The sequence below is a fragment of the Passer domesticus genome, unplaced genomic scaffold (genome assembly GCF_036417665.1).
Source record: "Passer domesticus isolate bPasDom1 unplaced genomic scaffold, bPasDom1.hap1 HAP1_SCAFFOLD_44, whole genome shotgun sequence".
In the NCBI taxonomy this organism is placed as follows: domain Eukaryota; kingdom Metazoa; phylum Chordata; class Aves; order Passeriformes; family Passeridae; genus Passer; species Passer domesticus.
Genome location: NW_026990160.1, coordinates 2048583 through 2074054, shown reverse-complemented (window position 1 = coordinate 2074054; position 25472 = coordinate 2048583). Strand labels below are relative to the sequence as shown.

General features: G+C 51.0%; 1 pseudogene; it reads left to right on the top strand.

Annotated features, from left to right (window-relative positions):
• Window positions 1-25472, top strand: part of LOC135292707 (zinc finger protein 850-like) — a 216147-nt pseudogene that overhangs the window by 123530 nt on the left and 67145 nt on the right.

Here is a 25472-nt window from a genome sequence, read left to right as displayed (position 1 = left end):
TTAGCAGTCCTTCAAAGGTAGGGCTCAGAGCAGCAGCTATTAAGGAAAGAACTTGTAGTTCTACAAAAAAGGGGTGGGAAAACTCCTTTTGATTCAATCTAATGAAACCACACCATGTAGTTAGGTACTCCACCCAAGTTGCAGGTTACTAATAATTTATTAAATCAGGTCCTCTGTTATGCTTTGCTCCAGCTATATTACTATTAAAATACGTTTAAAAATTGTAAGCAACTTTTCATACACCATGGCAAGTGTGCAGCTGAAAGCAAAGCGTATCTCTTGTCATGCTGTAACCAAAGGACAGATGGAAACCTTGCAAAGTATCAGTCAAGTTTTGGCAGAAATCTGACAATTCCACGCTGCACCAAGAGCTGTGTGAATCACTACTATAACCCATTCCGAAGCTTTTTGGACTGCTAACCAAATTTCTCTCACCCTTTGATTGAAAATGTTACAGAACACGGAGTTCAGCTGCGTATCTGGGCACCAAAGAAGTCTCTCAGCTACCTCTGCCAGCACTACTTCTGGGCTCTCTGCTTTCTGCATACAACCAAAGCCGCTAAACTGAATTTCCATTTTCTTGCAGAGACCTGACTCCTAACACTAATAGTTTAGACTCACAAAAAAGAAACAGACAGGGGTTTTTCACGACCCCAAACACACTCAACAAAAGTTTTAACAAGGTCCTGCTGAAAATCACACAAACTTTGGCCAGGGCACAGCACAAATCCCTCCACAAGAATTGGGGTGGGGGGGGGGGGTAAACCATCAGCAGTTTAAAATATTACCATACACTCTAACAACTGCAAACCTCACATACCAATGAAATTATCAAAACACGCACTCACCAAACTCTCAGGGTTTTACAGGGAGTTAAAAAGATGTATCCCAAAGCCCCAAATCTGGACTCCCCTCTGGTTACCCAGGAAACAAATGACTCCCTGATCACCAGGACTGTGTCAGGAATAGTTGTGGGCTTTCCATTCACTCTTTTAACTACAAAGGAAACAAATTTAACTCACACAAAGCCTTTTTCACCTGACAATACATCAAATAAAATATTACATCCAAAACCACATGCTGTCCAAGCTCACACACAGCCTAATTCCTCTCTAACACACAGTCTAAGCACAATACAAACACTTGAAATCAGTCTGCTCTCCCAAACAAAATTGTCAGTGTCCCTCCGCAAGCAGGCAGGGATTTCAAACATCTTTTACAACTTTAAGCTTACAAAACTCCCAAAAACACTTACAAACATTAATAACACATGCCAAATCACACAAATGATAATGCTTACAACACAAACTCCCACAAACCAGAACAAATACGGTGCATCTACAACCTAAACACACAAAATCACAAAACCACCAAACAAACACGGATCTGATTACAACACACACACACACACACACACACACACACACAGACACAACGCTGGGGGCACAACCAGGATTGTCTGCCACCCACAATGGGACCCTTCGCAGCCCAAAAATTCGGACTAACCACCCAAATGATGAGTCACTGAGGTGCCCCTTTAAACTACAAACTGAAACCAGAGCCACCCCTGCTCCAATCCCAATTCACAACACCACAGCCGTTGTCTCCACGATGAGACACAGACTACCAGAGCCCTGGTCCCCACTGCGGCACACGGGTTACCAGACCACTGAGGCGGGACGAATCCCGCGTCCTATTAACTGCTGATATAATAAGGTACCTTTCCCTAAAGAGAAACATACCTTTTGTCCGTGGTTCCAGCAGGTCCTGGTCTTTCCCCAGGTAGGCAGCAGGTTCACAGCATCCCCCTTCCCAGAAATTCCTGGGTGGGCGCCCAGAGGGGTCCTGGACCCCCACTGGCCCCACGGCCAGAGAGTGCAGTATGTCCTGCTGCAGTCACCAAAGTGATTTATTAAAAAAATATGGATATTGATCTAGCACCGATATCCAACTGTGATGGACAAAAGCTCTCTAACAGTTTAAAGCTAGAAAGTGTATGTTTATTGCGATGCCAGGCGGCGTGTGGGATAGCTCCCAAATACACACTGCAATTTACAGGTGATTACAGAGTCCTGTCATCCATACAACTACTGAATACCCAAAATACAAATACATATTCATAATTCTGGTACATCCCATTCCCCGTTTCATATGCTAATTAGTTCAAAATCTATTAAGCATGCGTAGTTTGTTCTTTGAAATGGGTCGGGGTCCCTTTCATGGGAAGGGTCCCAAAATGAAGAAGTGAATGAAGTCTTCCTCATTCTGACCTTTCTACCTTTTCAATGCAAATATGACAAATGAACCCTTGGTAGAACTCCCATTCCCTGTCTTCAATTGGTTTCAGAACACAGGAGGCCCACAATTGTCTTATGTTCCTAAAAGCTGTCAGTTTCTATAATCTTCATTATAAACCCAGCTAACCAAACATTGTGTTGACAGGCAATCCATTATTAGTTAATTACTAACTCTTACCTTCATCAAGGCCTACCTGCTTATTTTAATTAACTTCAATTAAGCTTATCTCTAAAAAAAAAATCTCAGCTCCTCTAAAATTTCTAAATTCCTTAAAGTTTATAATTCAAACCTGGCCTCTTGCCATGATGCTCTTGGGTCTTCCTCTTTAAGACGGGGTTCCCACAAGGTGTGGCCATCAGGGGGTGACTTACGGGGTGCTGGTCGTGCTGTTCTGTCTTGGTTTGAAAAGCCAGGTGTCTGCTAAGGAAGGCAGGAGCCTCCCCTGAAATGGAAAATGTAAACTCCTTCCCTTTGAATTGTTATAATTCTGACTTAAGGGGCTCTCAGCCAAAACTATGGGAATAGGAATTCTTTTTTAGCAAAAATTAAAAATATAAACGCAATAGCAAAAACCGAAAAAAACCAAAAAACACTGACAGAGTCAGAATACAATCTGACACCCTGTGGGTCAGGGTGTTGGCAGCAGTCCCATTGAATGGTGGCTGCAGCATTCCTGCAGTGACAGGTGTGGCTCTGCTGGAGCAAGGATCCTGGAGAAGGGTGGAGTTTTCCTCTGAAGGTCCAGTGGTGGTGTAGAAGGGCCTGGTCTTCCTCTGGCAATCCAGTGGGAAAAGGTTGATCCTCTGGCAATCCAGTGGGAAAAGGTTGATCCTCTGGCAATCCAGTGGGAAAAGGCTGCTGCAGTGTTCCAAACTCAGATTCTATCCAGGAAGAAATGCTTGGCTCCTCCCCCTGGGCAGAGCATCTCCCAATGGCATGATGTCATTTTATCAGCCATGCAGTAGCACTCAATGGCCCATTAACAGAAGGTAATTAATAATTAATAATTATTGACAGAAGCTATCTCCTAGAGGGAGGATTGGTTGTGGAAGAGATAAACTCCCCAATGAACAGAAGGTAAGTGCCCCACCTCTGCAGATGGCAAACAGAACACACACTTAGCTTGCAATCCAGGACATGTACTCACGGGCTGCCCCCATTCTCCAGAGTCCATGGTGTCCAGGGAGGCTGCAGCTGCCGCTGCCAGGAACAAACGAGACGGGTCTTGGTTTCAGAAAGCTCCAGAATCCATTTCTTACACCCAAAAGACAGGGCAAACGCAGGGCCAGGGGGTTTTATAGGGTATCCCAGGGGTGGAGGTGGGGTTTGGGTCAAGGGAGGAGTTCTTAGCAACACAAGAAGGGTGAGATCAAATTCCTGCCTCTTAGTAACAGGGGCACTCCACACAGAATGTGTCCCCTGTAGTGTTGTGTTAATTTTTCAAAAATTTTTATTGTATTTGTTAATTCTTATTGTTCGGTAATATGCTATCAGGTTCTGCTCAGGTTTCCTCCCTCTCCCTCTCCAGCATTGTTGATTGCCCCGTCAATCTCCCTGCTCCCCTCCCCTGGTTCCACCCTTTGGTTAAATGTATCCAAGTTATCTCCACCCTGGACCCTTGTCCATCAGCCGTGGCCACGCCTTCCCTTCCAGAAACTTCTAGGCAGGCCATCGTGTGATTGGTTCAAGGGCCAGGGCCCCTCCCTGTTCACCCCCTGGTTGGTTCCCCGCAAGTGTCATTCAAGTTTCTCCTCCCATGTTCTATATTCCTATTGGTTGTCTGAACTCCTATTTAATTGTGACGCAGGCTCCGGGTTATTCGGAGTCTGGACAGACGTCACCCCTTCCTAATAAACCCTCCCCAGTTCGCACGCTGTCTGGACTCTGCTCTTTCTTCTCTGGCGGGTTGCAGCGAAGCTCCACCACCAGCTATCTTTGGATCCTCTGCCCTAAGGCGAGAGCCTTAGGCGCTCTCCCCGGGAAGCGGCTGATCCTGAGGGGGAGCGCCCCACTTGCTGCCGGCGGTGCTGGCCGAGCTAGCCTGGGCATCCACCAATGTGAAGAGGCCAATCACCGTCGCTGCAGTTAATCACCGTCGCTGCAGTCCCCAAATCCTAAATTGCCCCTCAAACACCTATGAAATGGTGGGACTTTAGACATCTTGGATCAATTTCATTCATTTAAGCCAGTTTGGGCTGTTTTTAAGGGATGAAGATGAATCAGAAGAAAATCAAGGTCAAACCAAAAGGACAAGCAGCCAGGCGTGTTCCCAAGAGGGAATGTGGGTCACCAGGGCTGTGCCCAGCGTGGGTCCTGCAGTGGGGGATGGAGCTGGAGCAGCGCACGAAGCTCTTCCCGCACTCGGGGCACTCGCAGGGCTTCCCTCACCGGTGCCTCTGTTGGTGTTGGGTCAAGTGAGAGCTGCTGGAGAAGCTCTTCCCACACTGGGGACACTCGTAGGGCCTCTCCCCAGTGTGGATGCGCCGGTGCCTGACGAGGTTGGAGTTGTGCTTGAATCCCTTCCCGCAGTCGGGGCAGCAGAAGGGCCTCTCCTCTGTGTGACTCTGATAGTGCTGGAGGAGAAGGGACCAGATCCGAAACCTCTTCCCACACTTGGAACACTCGTAGGGCCTCTCCCCAGTGTGGATCTTTTGGTGGACGATCAGGCTGGAACGCTGGCTGAAGCTCTTCCCACAGTCCCCACACTCGTAGGGCCGTTCCCCAGTGTGGGTCCTCTGGTGCCGGATCAGGGTGGAGCTGTGCCTGAAGCTCTTCCCACATTCCTCACACTCGTGGGGCCTCTCCCCAGTGTGGATGCGCCGGTGCACAACAAGATGGGAGTTGTGCCTGAAGCCCTGCCCGCAGTCGGGGCAGCGGAAGGGCCTCTCCTCTGTGTGCGTGCGCTGGTGCACGAGGAGATGGGAGCTGGTCTTAAACCTCTTCCTGCACTGATCACACTCGTAGGGCCGTTCCCCAGTGTGACTCCTCTGGTGCCTGATCAGGTGGGAGCTCCTGCTGAAGCTCTTCCCACACTCCTTGCACTTGTGGGGCTTCTCCCCATCAGGAACCTCCTCATGGACCACCAGCTCCGAGCTCTGGCTCCATCTCCGGCCGCCTTCCCGGCCCAGGCTGGCTCTTTCCCCCTCACATCCCCGCCATCTGCGTTTGCAGCCCCTCCTCGTGCGGCATCTCTGGGGCTTTTCCTCCCCGTTGGGTTCCTGCACCGTGGAGCCGCTCAAAACAGCCTCTGCCACGAGGTTCTGCTGTGCTGGGCTGGGAGATGCAGCAGGAGAGAGGGGAAAAGGGGCACTGACTTCCTCCTCACCTGCCTCAGTGTCCAGGGACATCTTCCTCTCTCTCACTGCCTCACAAGAACTGACAATGGGAAATCCTGGTTTGGGGTAAACAAGGGATGAGCACATTGAGGTTGAAGGTCTCTCTGCCCAAGTCCATCTCTACAAGTCACCGGGCATCGGGGCTCCAGAAAACCTTCCAAACACCAAGATTCAGCCCTGAAAAACCCTCCCCAGGAGTTCCCCACCCCTGCTCCCTCCCCTCTGCTGTTCAGGGGCTCCCCTGTCCCAGCTGCTGGGGTCACGCTTGCATTGGGGGTCCCCCTTCTCCTCGGTGCCCGCCCTCCCCAGCCTGCTGGCAGTCCCAGCAATCCCAAAAGCTGCCCCCTCTTCACTCCCCATTCAGGGATGCTGGGGCTTTTTGGGCTCCCTTTTGGGCTCCCTTCTCCCCTCATGCTCTGCTCCGGGCTGCAGGGGCTCCAAGGAGTCCCCCCTGCCCCTCTCCAGCCTCTGCAGGCTCCCGCCCATGGCGGCGCTCCCCCCTCTCTGGGCTCCCCGCTTTGGGCTCCTGGGGGACACAGGGCTCTGCTCCGCCAGGCTGCCTCTGCCGCCAGCCGCCACCGCCACCCCCCCGATGTCTCCCCGAGGGGCCTTTTCCACTCAGCCTTGCACTTCTTCATTCTCCAAACACCCCCCCAAAAATCCCAGCCCAGGCACCCCCCAGGATATCTGGGCCGAGCTCCCCCTCCCCGCTCACCTGCGCCATGGGGGCGATGATCCCACAGGTGGGGGCTGCGAATGCACGGAGGGCTCGACCGCGTGCTTCCTCCTGCTCAGCCTTGATCCGCCGTTGGCCCTCCTCTTCCTCTTCCTGCCCCTTCTCCTATTCCATCCCCCTGCCTCCTCCTAATCCTTCTCCTCCCTAACCACACCTCCTTCTCCTTCTGTGGCTGCTCTCTCTCCGCCTTCCCCCTCCTCTTCCATCTCCCCTCCCACCCTCCTCCTCCCTGTGCCCGCCTCCTCCTCCTCCTTCATCCCTGCCCTTGGCTCCCTCCTCCTCCTCCCGCAGCAGCAGCGACCCCCTCGCTGCCCCGTTCCCGGAGCCCTCGCAGCCCGCGGCAGGAGCGGGGCTGGAGCCGGCACAGCTCGGCACGGGCAGCGCGGGGCTCTCGGCTGCTCCCGGCCGCTGCGGAGAAGGGGGGAAGCCGGCCCGGGCAAAAGGAGAGGCAAACTGCGACAACTGGGGGCCCCCCATCCAAACTGGGCCTTGCTGGGGAGCCTGCCTGGGCACTGCCAGCCCTTGGGGCTCCTCTCGGCACAGCCGGGAGCGGGGAACGCACAGAGGGCTGCGGGATCCCAGCGCTGGCAGCACTGCCAGGGACTGGGCTCTGCTGGGACCATACTGGGATCATACTGGGAGTGACTGGGACTCTACTGGGTTTGTTCTGGGATCATGCTGGAATCATACTGGGAGTGAGCAGGAGCCTGCAGAGGCAATTGAGACCATGTTAGGGGCAAATGGGATCTACTGGGAGTGACTGGGATTATGCTGAGGGTGGCTGGGAGCAGCTGGGATCATGCCAGGAGCAACTGGGAGTGGCTGGCTGCATGCTGGGAGGGATTGGAAAAAACTGGGCTTCTACTGGGATCAACTGGGATCACGCTGGAGGTGACTGGGATCATCCTGGCAGTGAGTGCCACTGCACTGAGGCTGACTGGGAGTGCTTGGCAGCAAATGGGATCATACTGGGGAATAATGGGAGGGACTGGCAACATGCTGGAGGGAACTGGCATACACTGGGAGATACTGGGAGTGACTGGAACCAAAGGGAGGATGAAAGAGAGCCACTGGAACCATGTGGAGCACAACTGGTTCATACTGGCAGGGACTGGGAGCACACTGGGCTCATCACTGGATCATACTGGGAGGGACTGGACTGATACTGGGAAAATCTGAGAGCGACTGGGAACACACCCTGCACATCATCCCCCATACTGGGCCTGACTGGGAGCAACTGGGATTATACTGGGGCCACACTGGGGGGGCTGGCATGTGACTGGGATCCAACTGGAGCTTACTGGGATCATATTGGGGTTCAAAGGGAGTGACTGGGATCACACTTTGGGCTACTGGGAGCACCTGAGAGAAACTGGGATCATGCTGCAAGCAAACTGGAGGAACTGGGCAGGACTGGATGCATGCTGGAGGCAGCTGGGATATTCTGGGCATGACTGGGGGATCACACTGGGAGAACTGACACCTTCCTGGGGCCACTGGCAGCGCCTGGGAATGACTGCAGACATGCTGGGACAAGGTGGGAAATGTTGGGGGGTTTTGTGGATTTTGGGGGGGTTTGGATTTTGGGGGTTTTATTGGCGCTTTGGGGGGTGTTGTTCTGGGGGTGTTTGGGGGCTTATTGAATTTTTTGAGATTTTTGTCTTTTGGGAGTTTTTACTGAGATTTTTTGGGGTTTTATTGGTATTCTCAGAAATTCTGGGAGTTTTATTGGGATTTCTAGGAGATTTTGAGGCATTTTACTGGAATTGTGGGGGCTTTTAGTGGGATTCATTGGGGATTTGAGGGTTTTTTTCAGAATTTTGGTAGGCTTTTTTGGGGTTTGTGGGTTTTTTTGGATGTTGTCATGATTTCTTTGGGTCTTGGGTGAAATTTTGTGGGATTTTTATGGTGTTTGGGACATTTTTTGTGGGGATTTGCAGGGTTTCACCGGGATTTTGGGGGTTATTGAGATTTCAAAAAATTTTGTGGGCTTTTATTGGGATTCTAGGGTGTTTAAATGGGATTTTGTGAGATTTATTTTGGATTTCATGAGTTTTATTGGGACTTTTGGGGCTTTTAAGGAGATTTTGATGCCTCTCAGCCCTTCCGCAAACCCTGGGACAACCCCAAAGGCCCCAGACCCCCAAATCCCCCACAAATTCCACTAAAAATCCCAAATTCCTCAAGTAATTACAATAGGATCCTCCAAAACCCCAGAGAATCCCACAAAATCCCAGGGAAACCCACCAAAACTCAAAAAACCTCCCCAACATTTCACTAAACCCACTCAAAAATCAACTCCCCCAACCTCAATAAAATCCCCCCAAATCCAAAACCCCCTAAATCCACAAAACCCCCCAAAACCCCAATAATTCTCCATAAATCCCAACAAAATCCCCCAAAGTCCAAAAAAGCCCTCCCAAAATCCACATAAACACCCCCAAAATCCCCACACACCCTCTCAACCCCCCCCCAAAATTCCCCCAGAACCCCCCAGACTCTCTGGGGCCGTGCTGGGTCAGGGGCACCGGCCGGTGGAACAGGAGCCACCTCAGGGGCCCTCGGAGCTCTGTGGGGAGGGGGCACCATGGGAGACCCCCAAAAACGGGAGGGGGGGGTGGAACCCCTGTTGTGCCCCCTCGCCCCGAAACCCCCAGACCCCGGTTCAGGGGGGGCCTGGGACCCCCCGGGACCCCCAAATCTCCCCCGGGACCCCTCCGGGAGCCCCAAACCCCCCCAAGGTTGGCCCAGGATCACCCTGGACCCCCAAAACCTTCCCGGGACCCTCAGACCCCCCAGTTCCCCACAAAATTGACCCCAGACCCACCTGAGACCCCCCTCAAATCCATCAGACTGCCCCAAATCCCCCTCAGACCCCTCAATCCCCCCCAAACCCTGGGAAATCCCCTCACACTCCGCTAAATCCCCCCAGATGCACCTCAGAACCGCCCAGAGCCCCCCAGCACCTCTCACAATCCCCCAAAATCGCCTCAGACCCTCCCAATTCCTCTCAGATCCCCCTAAACCCACCTGAGAACACTCCAGACCCTCTCAAGCTGCCCCCAAAGATCCCTAAAGCCCCCTCAGACCCACCAAAGCCCCCTCGGACCCCCTCACTCCCCCAAACCCACCGCACACCCCCCTATTTCCCGTCAATCTCCCCAAAATCCCCAATTTCTCCTCAGACCGCCCCAAACCCCCCCAGTTTCCCCTCAGCGCCCTCCTCAGCCGCGCTCGCCTCTGAATCTCCCGCCTCCGCCGCCTGCACGGGCTCCCCAGCCAATAGCGGTGCGCCCCGCCCCGAACCAGCCAATGAGGGCGCGGCTCCCCTCAGCAGCGCCCGCCTCCCCGCGGCGCTGCAGCCAATCAGAGGCGAGCCGCAGCGGCGGTGCCGTGCCGGGCGCTGCAGAGAGCGGGGGCGGCGCTGGGAGCGGCCGGAGCGCTCCGGGAGCTGCTGAGGCGGCCGGGACAGGGCCGGGAGGGGCTGAGAGGGGATCGGGGGGGCGTGGGAGGGTCCGGGGAGCTGGGGGGGCTTTGGGGAGGGTTCCGGGGGTGTGGGGCGGGGTCTGGGGAGGGGTCTTGGCTGGGGGATCGTGAGGTGTCGGGGAGGGTCTGGGGAGGGGTCCTGGGGCACTGTGGGGGGATCTGGGGGTGGGGAGGGGTCCCGAGAGGGGTCTCAAGGGGGGTCCTGGGGGTGCTGGGGGGACTTTGGGGTTCCAGGGTGGTCCTGGGCCAACCTTGGGGGCTTTTCAGGGGGATTTGGGGTTCCCGGGGGAGATTTGGGGATCCTGGGGGTTCCCAGCCCCCCCCCCTCCCGTTTTTGGGGTCTCCCATGGTGCCCCCTCCCCACAGAGCTCCGAGGGCCCCTGAGGTGGCTCCTGTTCCACCGGCCGGTGCCCCTGACCCAGGACGGCCCCAGAGAGTCTGGGGGGTTCTGGGGGGCAATTTTGGGGGGCATTTTTGGGAGGGTTTTTGGGGATTTTGGGAGGGCTTTGGAGGATTTTGATGGAAGTTCAGGGGGTACTATAGAGGTTTTGGAGAGAATTATTGTGTTTCAGGGGGTTATGGGATTTTGGGGGTTTTGTGGATTTGGGGAGTTTTGGATTTTGGGGGATTTTATTGGGGTTGGGGGGGTTGATTTTTGATGGGGTTTAACGAAATTTTGGGAAGTTTTTTTCAGTTTTGGTGGGTTTCACTGGGATTTTGTGGGATTCTCTGGGGTTTTGGATGATCTTATTGTAATTTCTTGAGGAATTTGGGAGTTTTAGTGGAATTTGTGGGGGATTTGGGGGTCTGGGGCCTTTGGGGTTGTCCCAGGGTTTGCGGAAGGGCTGAGAGGCATCTAATTTCCTTAAAAGCCCCAAAAGTCCCAATAAAACTCATGAAATCCGAAATAAATATGATAAAATCCCATTAGAACACCCTAGAATCCTAATAAAAGCCCACAAAATCTTTTGAAATCTCAAGAAACTCCAAAATCCCGGTGAAACCCCGGAAATGCCCCCAAAAATGTCCCCTAAATAATAAAAATCCCACAAAATCCCCCCCAAACACCCAAAAAAATCATGTCAACACCCAAAAAACCCCACAAAACCCCAAAAATCCCACGAAAATTCTGAAAAAAACCAAATCCCCAATGAATCCCACTAAAAGCCCCAACAATTCCAGTGAAATGCCTCAAAATCTCCTAGAAATCCCATAAAAACTCCCAGAATTTCTCAGAATCCCAAACAAACTAGGAAAATCTCAGTAAAACCGCACAAAATACAAAACCCAAAAAATTTCAATAAACACCCCCAGAAGAACACCCCCCCAAAGCGGCAATAAAACCCCCAAAATCCAAACCCCCCAAAATCCACAAAACCCCCAACATTTCCCACCTTGTCCCAGCATGTCTGCAGTCATTCCCAGGCGCTGCCAGGGGCCCCAGGAAGGTGTCAGTTCTCCCAGTGTGATCCCCCAGTCATGCCCAGAATATCCCAGCTGCCTCCAGCATGCATCCAGTCCTGCCCAGTTCCTCCAGTTTGCTTGCAGCATGATCCCAGTTTCTCTCAGGTGCTCCCAGTAGCCCAAAGTGTGATCCCAGTCACTCCCTTTCAACCCCAGTATGATCCCAGTAAGCTCCAGTTGGATCCCAGTCACATGCCAGCCCTCCCAGTGTGGTCCCAGTATAATCCCAGTTGCTCCCAGTCAGTCCCAGTATGGGGGATGATGTGCAGGGTGTGTTCCCAGTCACTCTCAGATTCTCCCAGTATCGGTCCAGTCCCTCCCAGTGTGATCCAGAGATGAGCCCAGTGTGCTCCCAGTCCCTGCCAGTATGAACCAGTTGTGCTCCACATGGTTCCAGTGGCTCTCTTTCACCCTCCCTTTGGTTCCAGTCACTCCCAGTATCTCCCAGTGTATGCCAGTTCCCTCCAGCATGTTGCCAGTCCCTCCCATTATTCCCCAGTATGATCCCATTTGCTGCCAAGCACTCCCAGTCAGCCTCAGTGCAGTGGCACTCACTGCCAGGATGATCCCAGTCACCTCCAGCGTGATCCCAGTTGATCCCAGTAGAAGCCCAGTTGTTTCCAGTAACCACCAGCATGTTCCCAGCCACTCCCAGTTCCTCCCAGTTTGGTTTTTTGGGGGGATGTTTGGAGAATGAAGAAGTGCAAGGCTGAGCGGAAAAGGCCCCTCGGGGGGACATCGGGGGGTGGCGGTGGCGGCTGGCGGCAGAGGCAGCCTGGAGGAGCAGAGCCCTGTGTCCCCCAGGAGCCCAAAGTGGGGAGCCCAGAGAGGGGGGAGCGCCGCCATGGGCGGGAGCCTGCAGAGGCTGGAGAGGGGCAGGGGGGACTCCTTGGAGCCCCTGCAGCCCGGAGCAGAGCATGAGGGGAGAAGGGAGCCCAAAAGGGAGCCCAAAAAGCCCCGGCACCCCTGAATGGGGAGCGAAGAGGGGGCAGCTTTTGGGATTGCTGGGACTGCCAGCAGGCTGGGGAGGGCGGGCACCGAGGAGAAGGGGGACCCCAATGCAAGCATGACCCCAGCAGCTGGGACAGGGGGAACCCAAACAGCAGAGGGGAGGGAGCAGGGGTGGGGAACTCCTGGGGAGGGTTTTTCAGCCCTGAGTCTTGGTGTTTGGGAGATATTTCTGGAGCCCCGATGGCCGGTGACTTGTAGAGATGGACTTGGGCAGAAAGACCTTCAAATTCATTGTGTTCATCCTTTTGTTTTTCCCAAACCAGGATTTCCAACTCCCATTGAGGCTGTGAGGAAAATGCCCCAGAACATGCAAGAATGTGAGGAGGAAGTCAGTGCCCCTTTCCCCCTCTCTCCTGCTCCATCTCCCAGCCCAGCACAGCAGAACCTCGTGGCAGAGGCCGTTTTGAGCGGCTCCACGGCGCAGGAACCCAACGGGGAGGAAAAGCCCCGGAGATGCCGCACGAGGAGGGGCTGCAAACGCAGATGGCGGGGATCTGAGGGGGAAAGAGCCAGCCTGGGCCGGGAAGGCGGCCGCAGATGGAGCCAGAGCTCGGAGCTGGTGGTCCGTGAGGAGGTTCCTGATGGGGAGAAGCCCCAGAAGTGCAAGGAGTGTGGGAAGAGCTTCAGGTGGAGCTCCAGCCTGATCATCCACCAGAGAACCCACACTGGGGAACGGCCCTATGAGTGTGATCAGTGCAGGAAGAGGTTTCAGACCAGCTCCCATCTCCTCGTGCACCAGCGCACGCACACAGAGGAGAGGCCCTTCCGCTGCCCCGACTGCGGGCAGGGCTTCAGGCGCAACTCCCATGTTGTCCTGCACCGGCGCATCCACACTGGGGAGAGGCCCCACGAGTGTGAGGAATGTGGGAAGAGCTTCAGGCAGAGCTCCACCCTGATCCAGCACCAGAGGACTCACACTGGGGAACGGCCCTACGAGTGTGGGGAGTGTGGGAAGAGCTTCAGCCGGCGTTCCCACCTGATTGTCCACCAAAATATCCACTCTGGGGAGAGGCCGTACGAGTGTTCCAAGTGTGGGAAGGGGTTTTGGATTAGCTCTGATCTCCTCCAGCACTATCGGATTCACACAGAGGAGAGGCCCTTCTGCTGCCCTGACTGCGGGAAGGGATTCAAGCACAACTCCACTCTCGTCACCCACCGGCGCATCCACACTGGGGAGAGGCCCTACGAGTGTCCCCAGTGTGGGAAGAGCTTCTCCAGGAGCTCTCACTTGACCCAACACCAACGGAGGCACCGGTGAGGGAAGCCCTGCGAGTGCCCCGAGTGCGGGAAGAGCTTCGTGCGCTGCTCCAGCTCCATCCCCCACTGCAGGAGCCACGCTGGGCACAGCCCTGGTGACCCACATTCCCTGTGATCCCTGTTGGGAACACACCTGCCTGCTTCTCCTTTTGGTTTGGCTTTAATTTTTTTTCTGTTCTTCCTCTCTTTGCCCTCCAGAAGCCAAAAGGGATGGATCTGTCACCTCAATACCACTCAAATCCCACTGAAAACAACTGAATTTTAACCCATAAAGGCTCAGTCCCTCCTCAAATTGCTTCTTCCCTCCTCAAAAAAACTCAATCCCAGGCCAAACTCACTCCATTCCACAGGTCCCAGAGTGAGATGGGGTTGGAAGGAGACTGGGAGCAGTGGGATCCCAATTGGGAGCGGTGGGATGGGGATTGTGTGGGGCTGGCTGGGTGGGGTGTATTTGACAGCAAATAAAACTTTCAGAGTTACTGATTTCTGTCCCATTCATTTTCAGTCAGTTCTGTTTGCAGAGTGCTGCCTTCTCAGCTGATTAATTTGCTATAGAAATGCAAATTTTTAAATCATCTAACCCAAACAATCCAAAAACCAATATCCAAATATAGCACTCACCCACAATTAAATTTTAAAAAATAATTGGAATTGTTTGAGAGTACTTTAGGGTGTTATTAAAGTTTAATTGTTTGGTTAAAATGTAGGAGAAATTATAGTGGTGCTTGTTTTTGTGTTTAGTATATTTGTAATATGAATTGTTTTACTAGGGTGTCTTAGATTGTATGATAGTTTTTTTAGATACTTTTAATCTAAAGTATATTAGTTACTGCGTTAAAACTTTCAGAAGGTATTTCTTAGTATATGATTTGTTTATATTTATTGGTAATAATTGTTATTGTTGTTTTGGCTTAAATCATTGGAGTATCCTAAGGAAAAATATTTCATTTTTATTATAATTGATTCATTGTAATTATAGTTTATTGATTTATAATTTTGTTTTCAGTTGTTGAGAGGAGAGGAAGGAAGTTCAAGGGCAGGAACATTTTTTCCCCAGCTTGTGCAGCCCAAGTCTGGGTGCCATTCAGCCCAGAGCTCTGGGATAATATTGTAGTGCCTCCCACACACATTCTGCCTCCAAGAAAAGCTTGGCTTGGCTTATTAGAGTGAAATAAATAGAAGAGTAATAAAATGGACAGTTAAACTCATCCCTCTTGAATGACTTTCCAGTGTCAATCCTGCACCTCATGCTCCCAAGGCTTGTTACGAACAAGTGTCTGAGATTGCTTAAAAATTCCCAGGCAAGGTTCAGTAAAAACCAGCTTGAATATTAAGCAACAGCTCAAGAAAATTCATTGGCAACATTCACATTATTACTTACTACTTGGTTAAGGAACAACATGGGGAAAAAAAAGCAAGAAACAAAATTCAGTCAATCAAATGAGACACATTCTGAGAATTATGTGTGTTTGTGTGTGTGTGTGTGTGTGTGTGTGTGTTTAGGTGCATTTGAGAAAGGGACAGAAAGGACAAGGATCAAAAGGAATATGGCCTAAAAGCTTAACAGCACTGGAGCTGAGCAGTGGTTAAACTGGAGCCTCCAGGAGTGGGCTCTTGGCCCAGGATCCATGGCTGCTCAGTCATGCTGCCAGTGCAGCAAGCTCGAGAGCGCGCTGGCTCTGCGAGGCCCCACTCAGAGGGAGGTTGCTGCTGGCACCTCTGGGCTCCAGGAGAGCCCCAAGGGCCTCCTTTGGGAGCGCTGTTCATGGGCCACAGGCGAGGGGCCTCAGCCATCAAGGCTTCATCGTGGCCGCACCGTGGGTCAGCAGCCTGGCTCTGAGAGTGGGAGAAGGAGGATGTCATGCCATTGAGGCAGGAAAAGCGGTTTCCAAGGCAGTTCACAGGACACCCCAGGAGCTGGTCAGACAGCACAAGTGCCTGGCAGCGCTCGGTGTCTCTGGGAAGCTCAAGAGGAGCTGGGCCCAGGGGCTGCTCAGCAAGGCCCAGGCCTGACAAGCGTTTCTCAGGTCACCGTGTGGCCGGACAAGGCCGGGGCCATTCACCACCACAATCTGAAGCACGAGGTTTTGATGTAGGGTAAAAAGCCATGGCCCAGTGGAAGTGGGCCGTGTCCTCAGGCCTGTGGGAGAATCACAATGCAGATCCTTGTGCTACTGATTCCATCTCTCCCACTTTTCTGAGTTCTTGGTGGCAAGGTCATTTAGGTTAGACACACAGCTCTCTGAAGCTTTCTGCACAATGAATTAAAGAGAGATTACACATCCCAAATCGTGTTCTGTTACAGTTTAACTGATTGATTTAAGAAATTTCTGGAGCAGAAAACTTGCTTCCTCAGATATTTACTGTGTGTGGCACCAAGCACAGAGGAGAGGTTTAATGTCAAAGGCATGGCCCAGGCAATGCTCTTTTGACAAGTTCTGTCCTGAGCTTTCCTGAGGAAGATCTGAAAGGTTCCATGTCACTGGCACAAGCTCCTGCAGTGGCTGCTGGCCAGCAGAGCAGGGCTGTCAGCTGTGCAACAAGTGTTGCCACAAGCAGCAGCTCAGCCAGGGCAGCAAATCAAGAGCTGGGAAGGAGCTGATCTGAAGGCCAAACCTCCTTAGCTCCTAAAAGAGCTGGAACAGTTCCTCATTCCAATGAGGTGCAGTGTTGGACACGGCTCTATGTGAGCACTGGACACAAGTTGCTCCCACTGAGTGCTGTGATGGTTTCTGCAGGAGCTCTGGCCTCCTGTGTGTGCTGGACACAATGAGGAGAGAAGGAGCCAAGTGCACTGACACACCTTTGCCTTGAGCATGACCCGGCCTGGACCAAACACACTGCAAGGTTTCCCCTTTGGCCCATGTCTCAAAATGTCAGGTCAGCTGTTGGACGACTCAGGTTGCTTTGGTGTCAAGGAATTTCCCTCAGAAATACTGGGTTTGTCTTCCTCTGTGCCTTCCCCTCAGCAGCCTTGGGGCTGCTCCTGTGTGAAGCCATGTCTCACACAGTTTGAGAGAACTTAATACAGGACATTCTGCAATGAGTCATCTCCTCTGAAGTGTTCCAACAATCCCCTTCCAGTAACAGGAAATTAATACTAATAGATGAAAGTGGAAAAATTTGCAACAGTTTATTAAGAAGCGGAATAGCTGAAAAGCAAGCAAAAAGGCCAGTGAGTTCTAGATATCAAACTGCCAGACCTCACCGTCCTCTGCTGGGACAAAGACCCAGAATGCCGGAGGAAAATCCCCCCAGGACACGCGTTACAAGGTGGTGCTGGGTTCTCCCTCAGGAAGAACAGGAGCTGTCACGGAGCAGCTGCAGCAGCAGATGAAAGCTCCATGCTTGTCCAGCGTCGACTTTCTCCCAGAGGCAGAGCTCTGTGGAGCGGTCACGGCAGGTGAAGCAGCTGGGCTGGAGCCCCTCGGTGTCTTTTCTCCCCGGCGTGGCTCAGCTCACGCTCTGGGGCTGGGAGCGGGGCTGCTCCACTCCTGCCGGCACCATGTCCCTGGGCTTGGACAGTTTTCTGCCAGGAGAGCCCAGCATGCTGTTACACAGATCTCTCATAAAGGCCCAAACCAACTCCAAACACTCTGCCCACAGCAGCGTTTCACAAAGGGCTGCAGAAATCCAGGACAGCTGCAAGTGAGTGTCAGACGGCTTTTGTCTTGTTCTAGCCAGCAGAATTCTTGATGATCTGATGCAATTTTATTCAGATGTATCAGAGGAGCTGTGGTTTTTTATTGAAATATTTCATGATGAGTAACAAGCCTTGGGAGCATGAGGTACAGGACTGACGTGTGAAAGCATGAGCATATCCTCCAAAGTCACCAGTTTAATTGTCCATTTTATTACCCTTGTATTTATTCCACACTAATAAGCAAACTCAAGTTTGCTTGGATATAAAACAGGCACGGCATACCCTACGGTCTCTTGCAGGGTCGCCAGGGCTGGCAGTGACAAAGCAGGCAGTCTGCTTCATTGTGAACCACTACGGATCTGCATTACAATGTGTTTTTAAGTAGCATGGTATTATTAAGATCTCCTTTTCTGCATGAGATACAAAAAGGAGGTTCTGAAATGATTTCCATGCAAGCAGGCCGTAAAGAACTGACCCTGCTATCCTAACGAAGCTTTGGCTTTGGCAATTGCACTCTTCCCATTCATCTTTTGATGCAAACACTCCAGGTTTCCCCCACACCCCTGCAAGGCTGGCAATCCCTGTTTCCCATTTACTGTTCTTCCCTAGAGCCAGTACAGTGGCTGCTTTGAAACTAAAAGCCCTGAGATCTGGGCATCTTGAAGGAGCATGAAATGCTAATTAAGTGTTCCCATTGGTAATACCCAGGTCTGCACTTCCCAGAGCTCTGAAGCAGCAGCAGGAGGGCCATGCATCATTCCTGTTGGTGGATGTTCATGTTTCTAGTGTGCAAGAGCAATGGCTTTGAGGAGGGACAAAAATGCCCCTATTCAAACAGTGGCTGTGCAAGGAGATGTGAAGTTTCACTGCCTTTTTTAGGATAGTTTAGAAAGATCTAAGGATCTAAGAGATCCATACTGTGGCATGGAGCAGGTCCCTAATTTTGTCTCCAGAGAAATCCCCAAAGGACACATCTGCTCTGCTGGTGATGGCAACCCCATAAGCTCGTGGACTTGTTTTCCCTGCAACATGCCAGCCTGCCTGGGCTTTACTAGGCCAGGACTAGACCCATAGCTATGCCAACACATGCAGCCACGTGACAGAGTCAGACAAAGTTTTCCTTCAGAAAACTCAATTAACACATTCACATGCAGTTTCTTCTAGAACATCAGAAGCTGGCAACCATGAGGACTTTGCTGTCAAAAGGTTACAGTTTGCACTGGGCCCAGAAGTATTTTTCCCTAAGGCAAAACAAATTGAAATGTGAAGTTTAAATTTTCAAATTACTATGAAAGGAAACTGTAGAATAATTTCTGGAAATTATTGTCAATGCATTGTCAATGATCATGCAGCCCACCAAGAGCTGGAGCGGAATCCAGAATTGCTTGTTCCAGGTATGCAGGAATTCATTACCCTGGCAAGCACCAGTCCATGGGAACAAATGATCCCATAGCCCTGGGCTGAATGGCACCCAGGCTGGAGTGGAAATAGATTTGAGGAACCCTTGTCACTTGTTATTGGCCTCACAGCCCACTCATCTCTTGGCAAGCAAGTTGCAAAAAACACTGTTGGACTGCTGTCCTGGGTAAATCTACATACAGATGACTTTTGCAAAGCAGGGCATCTTTTCCCAGTGAAATACACATCCTCTTCTTACCTATGAAATTGTGCCTGAAGTCACCTGTGAGCCAGATCTGTGTGAGATTGCAAAGGAGCAAAGCTTTGGCATTTGGGCACACTTCTCTTGGTTTCTTTGCTCAGGGCTTTGTTGAGCACAGAACACATCCAGGTAGAAAACTTTTGACCATACAGGATCTTTTGGTTCCATTGTCCCCCAAACATGTGAAGAGGTGGTCCTGTTGTAATGCCAATTAACAAAGAGCAGCACAAATGACACAAAGAAAACATGGCAAAAGAGGAAGAGGAGCAGCCCAGTGAGGAAAGGATGTGGTGAGACACTGGCACATGGAGTGAGCTGCACTGCCATAACCTCGAGGCTAGCAGGTCCTGGTCACACATTCTCCTTTTGGTTTATTTAAATTTTTTTTTATTTATTTATTTACCTTTTTCAAAAACATCAAAATAAAATATACAGAATTAAAAATATGTCATCAAAATTTCAAGATACAATCAAAACACATTTATTCAAAACGACATTTAAAGATCAGAACATATGTACATCTCTAACTAGGAAGACTAATGCATAAATCCTATTCTTGAAACACTCTTCATGCAGGCGGCAGCTTCTTCCTGAGCTTGGAGGAAAGAGAGCTCTTCTGGATGGGAGGGTAGGAGATAATGGGAAGTCAGCACAGAAAACCTGTTGGTAAGAGTGTAGGCAGTCAGATCTGCAACGTGGAGACACAAAGTACAGCAGAGGCCACAATGCAAACCTAACACAGCCAAAGCACCATATTTCATGGGACATATTTCCTGCCAAGATCTTTTATGGGACATTATTTCCAATAGCTGCACAGGGAAACATGCTCCTGCTGGCAGACACTTGAGGCAGGCCAGGGGACAAAATGCTGATCCACTTCCACAGAGGCACCCCAGGAACAGCCTGGCCTCTGGGCTGCCCTGGGACAGCAGGGAGCCCCGAGCCCTGTGCTCTCCAGCAATGGCTCAGCTGCACATGCACCCTCCTGCTCCTCTCCCTGCCCCACAGCTGAGCAGCCCTCCAGCTGCACGGGGCACTGGCAGCAGCACAGCTCATTGCAGGGCCACGTGCAGGGCACAGCTGTTCCCTGGCAATGTGCACAGCCTGGCTGGGCTGCCACAAGACCCTTCCTCCCAGCAGAGAGCGGCCCAGCTCCCCCCTCACCTCTGTGTGAGGCTGAGCCAAGCTTGGCCTTAACCTTGTCCTCAGTCTGGAGTTGCTTCAGGCCCCACTCACCATGACTAGGAAGGGCGATGGAGAGAGCAGGGGCAGATGCACGCCCTTCCTTAGTCTTTTGTCATTTTTGGCACAGCTAAGAGGTCACATCCGGAGGTGTCCAACTCAGCCCTTGGTCAGCTTTCTGGAGAACACGATGGCTTCACCAGCCCAAAAGGCTGTTGAGGTTTTCCCGCACGTGGGGAGGCTTGCTGGCAGCACACTTCCTCAGCTGGGTGCCCATCACCTCGCAGAGGGCACAGGCCAGCTTGGTGAGCACAGTGCGGATGCTGGCGCTTGGCACAGGCAGCGCCTTGTTCTCCAGGCAGGACCAGAGCACGGGCAGGGCGCAGCGCTGGACCACTGCAGGGCTCCTGGCATGAACCCACTCCACCAGCACTGCCGGGAGAGAGACACAGCTCCTTACCCACCAGCCTCCATGCCAACAGGGATCTGCCTCTGCTTGTGCTTCTTGGGAGCCTCTCTGGCTGAGGTCAGTGAAACAGCACACAGAGCCCCATGACCCAGAAACGGGCAATGCAGCTGATCATCCTGGAAACAGAACCACCAACCCCTCAGGACTAATTTCTCCAACCAGAGCCTTGTCCCTGTGGCAGACTTTGTACCTTTCCTAAAGCATTTCACAATCTGTTTCTGCAAGAACAATGACTGAAATGTCAAATTGCTTTTTATTTCCATTAAGAAGTTGTCTAAATCCACACTGAAGATTTGGAAATGCACCCTAGAGAGGCAATTGAGAGATTTCTAATAAGAAGGATGATTCAATTTTTGTAACTTTGATGTCAAGGGCCAAAGTTTGATCTGGCTCTCCCCTTTGCTCAGTGGCACACAGCAAAGGGCAGCATTAGAACCCACTTCAAAACTCCAGCCCACCAGAGATGGGTGCTGCCTGACAGCTGGATGAGAAACACCAGTGACTAGCTGCTGTCTTTGGCAGAATGCTTTTGAGGCTTCCAACAAAATGCTGTTTGAAACCTCAGGGTGTCTTAGAGAATTACCCAGACCCCATTGCCGTGGCATTTGGACATCTCCACATTTTAATGGCATTTCCACTCCCAGTGTTAATGGCATTTTTTCTTATAATGTCCACTGAAAAAGGGGCATAGCGAGAGAAAAATGCTGCACAGCGGATGGAAATTGAACCAAAACACAAGTGTTTTCTCACATTGTCTCTGAAATTTGCACTCTGCTCATTTTCTGAACTGAACCATATCAAACACAGACAAAAATTTACTACCAACAGGCTTCTTGCATGGCAGATTTGGCTGGGAGATCAAAACCTGAAGTGCTCTGGAGACCATTCTTCTTTTCTGATCAGGCAAAATGTTATGTAGTAGCCATTTATCATCCTGTGCTGGAAGAGACTTCATTTTCTCTATGCTGTTAATCCACCAGCACCTTAATGCAACAATTCAACATTGAAACAGCTCCTGAAAGACCCCAAACCAATTCTGCTAAGCAGGGAAAGGGTTATGGTACCCCTTTCTAAATGGGACTTCATTTGAGTTTAAATGTAATTAAAGACATTGGTGACTATTGAAGGTGAGGAACAGCTGTCTGTTCCTACTAAATCTCAGAGAGAACATCTGCTCTTTCTAAAGTAGTCCTAATTTATGCTTAATTCCTTTATTTGAAAAAGAGTTCAAAAGAACTGCAAAACTAAATTCCCTGTTGCTGGAGATCTATTTTATTCAAATGCTCTATAACGGGCCTTTGACATTCCTAATCACTGAACGTGCCCTTTTGAGATTCCTAATGAAGACACAAAGTTATGACACCTAGCATTTAAAGATGCTGGCATAATTAGCAGTGGATTTAGCCCCAGATAAAGCAAGGCTAACAATTGTCTTCTCTGCTATATATTGAGATTATAATTTTTCCATTCTTTGGCTACTGCTGACATAGCAAGCTCCTCTGAGGAATCCATTAACAGCTGCATTTGTAGCATTTGGGACAGCGCAGACACAGGCAGACACTGTTTGCACACCCTGAAATGCTCAGTCCAATGCCACTTGGATTCCAGCACAGGCAGGGAGCCCCAGCACTCTGCTTCTGCCCCTGTGCCCCCAAAGGCTGCCTTGCACTAAATCCGTGCCTCTAAGACATGTGTTGAGTTTTGACCTAAGCTGTGACCCCCAGGCTCTGCACGGTTCAGCCTCAAAACTTCCCAAGAGAAAAACAAGAATTCTGTGAGAACAAAACAAACTGATTCCCTGAAACAGCGTTTGCCACCATTTTCCCTAAAGGATCACAGATGTCCCTGAGCTCCCAAGAGAGGAGCCAGCTGGGGTATTTGAGCCCCTCCTTTCCTGCAGGTGGGTTCTGAGATGCCCCAGTGAGGGCTCAGCCCTGAGGCCGAGCGCTGCCCCAGCTCAGGTGCTGCACAGCTCTGCAGCAGCCAGGGAAACCTGCCAAATACACCTGCCTTGGCTGCTGGGCAGGAGGGACAAGCTCAGCACCTCCTGGTGTGGAGGAGCTACTCTGCTGTCTGCTCACAGGCATTCCCTGTAAATACTCCCTCGGAGACCTCTTGGCTTAGAAGGGGAGGCCATACCTGCGATACTGCCGGTGACATCCAGCAGAGCTTGGCCACTCAGATGACTCCATTGGTGGCTGAACTCTTTCAGCAGTGATACTTTATCTACAAGTGAAACACATGTTTCTGCTCACTTGTCTGAGGTCATAGGAGAAAGGAGAGTGGGGAGGGAAAGGGCAGGGCAACCCCATTTTATCAAAGAAAGTAAATTTCTGCTGATTTCTGAATTGTTATTGACTTTTCTTCCTGCCTACTTGGCAGGGTTTCAAATTCCAAAAGAAAAGCTCTCCTTTCGCATCTGCAAATCCAAACTCATCTCCTGTACCAGGAGCTATGTTAAAACATTTCACATCAGGGACCTCAAGAGGAGTTCAGTCACATGTAAGAAGCAGTGAAAAGGTTTTGCATCCCAGAGCAAAAAGGAAGAAGCCCATCCTTGGCACACAGAAAGGCACTGAGTCAGGCAGTTCATGACTTCACAGAGCAGCTGAGGTGGAGAAAGTGGAAACTCCCCTTGAACATCTGCCTCCTCAACACTCCATTTTTCAAGCATTTTCAGAGCTGACATAAGTCTGTGTGGCAAAGGAATTTAGAGCAGCCCTTGCCTATGTAGTTCTTTGCTATTGCCATTTTGCCCCACACAAAACAACACGTAGAACAAGGCATCGTTGCAGCTGGATTTAGACTTGCTTGTTACAAAGAAATTAACTTGGTGAATCATAAGTTCCCCTTTGAAAAAAGAAGAGAAAGAAGAAAGGTAGAACATAGGCAGCTAATGCCTATAATGTAGAGCCTGCCAGGTGGCTGCTCTGCAGAAGCTCTGATGGGCCAGTGTCCCTGCATGCCAACAGCAAAGCTGTTCATTTGGGAATTCAAATGGGGACCAAGAAAACTGCAAAACCCCTTTCCCTCTGAATTGTAGCAAAGTTGTAGTCCAGGACTTGCTCTTCAGAGCTGCAGCACAGAGCCAAGGGCTGCTGGGACTGTTGGGCAATGCTGCTGCACATTCCAGCCTGTTGGGGATGGTGCATAAGGACTGCACCTGCACAGCTTCTGGTGGCTGCCAGCTGGAGCCTTCCACAGACAACAGCAGCTGCCAAGGCACTCAGTGCTCTCTTGTGTGGGAGAGACAGAGGCACAGGAGAGGAGAGTCCGTGCCAGGGCTCAGCCTTACCCAGATGAGCAATGGATTCTTCCAGTGCGTTCACAGCTGCGGCATGAACCCCGGGATCCTTTGAGTTCAGGTTCTTTGTTATTCCCTGCACCAAAGGGATCATCACCGGGTTCAGGGCATCTTCCAGGAGGCTGATGATTTCAGCCAGCACGTCCAGCGCCTTCTGCTTCACTTTCTTGTGGCTGTCAGATATTCTCAGGACAAAATAATCAAAAATCTGTGAAGAGAACAAGCAACATGAAAGCTGGATTAGAATGTCTTTGTTTGAAGAGTGGATATAGCACTCAGCAACGTAAAAGATGAAAATGATCCTCTCTCTCATGTCAGCACTTGCTTGCACAATTTCACTCTTTTCCTGTGGGCCACTCACTGGAATGGTAGCGCAACCTCATGCTGCTTGAAAGATTTTCTTCTGTTTTTAAGAGGTTTGGTTGGGGACAGATTAGTTCCTATTGTATTTCTCTCCATCTAGAAATCATTAAATCAATTCCATTTGTTAATGCAAAAGGCTACCTTTGCTTTACAAGTATGTAAGCAGATATTTACAATGCCCATTTTTCTATACAGTTGCCTCAAGTACTGAGGGCAGCTATGATTTTGGCAGAACTATGGCTGGAGAAGATCTAAGTTTGATGTTGTCTGTCTCAAAACCTGTGTCTGGAGAAGGGAAGGGCTCTGATCAAATCTTCCAGGATCCAGACCATTTCTCAGTTAACTATGAGGGAGACTTGTGAAATGAAATGTGCTGTACAGCTCTCCTTAGAGCAGGTTCAGTCCCTTGACAGCCACAGCATCAGGCACCATATTCTGGAAAAAGGGAAAAAGCAGCTACTGGGAGGAGAAAAGATGGATCTGTCCTTAGCTGTTTTCTTCCTTTCCAAAGAGAACAAAGGCCCCCCAAGAAGGGTGAGCACTGTCTTTACCAAGAGGAATAGGGACAAGTGGAAATGAGTTCCAGAGTTGTGCCTGAGCAAGACAAGATGGAGTTTACAGAAAAATTCTTTCAAAAAAACTGGCTTTAAACCAACCCAGCCTAATACTTCTCTTCCCCATGCAAATCCATCATTTCTCTAGAGAACAACAGCCATGCTTTCAGTGGCTGGATTCTCTTCACTTAACCCAACCAGCAGTAGGAGACAGCAGCAATTACAGCAGCAGAAAATTCTGCCATCATCTGATGAACAGTATCAATGGGCACCTGCCAGACAAATGCAGCTGGACTAAAAAAACTTGTCCTGAAGCCTGAACCTGGTATAAATTTGTCTGGGTAAGAGGGACCAGCCTGTCCCAAACAGCCAGGATGGAGTGCCAACACTCACTGAATTAACTTTACTACTGCAGCCTTAGGAAAGGGGCTAAAGGAAAGGGACAATGAAGACACCCTACATACTTGGACAATGTTAGTGGAGATGAGCTGGGGGCTGGTTTTGCACAGGTCTAGGAGGAGTGCCACTCCTTCCATGCATGTCTGAAACCCCTTGGCTTCCAGGAGGTGGTAAAGCTTCTGGAGTGGCTCCGTTTCTTCCACAGCTGCAGGCAGCGTGACCTGGGCTTTGGCACGGTGTGCGAGGCGTCCATCAGAGGTAGGTTTCACCCTGGAAAATAAATCCAAATTAGGACCTGTTGGTGACAATGC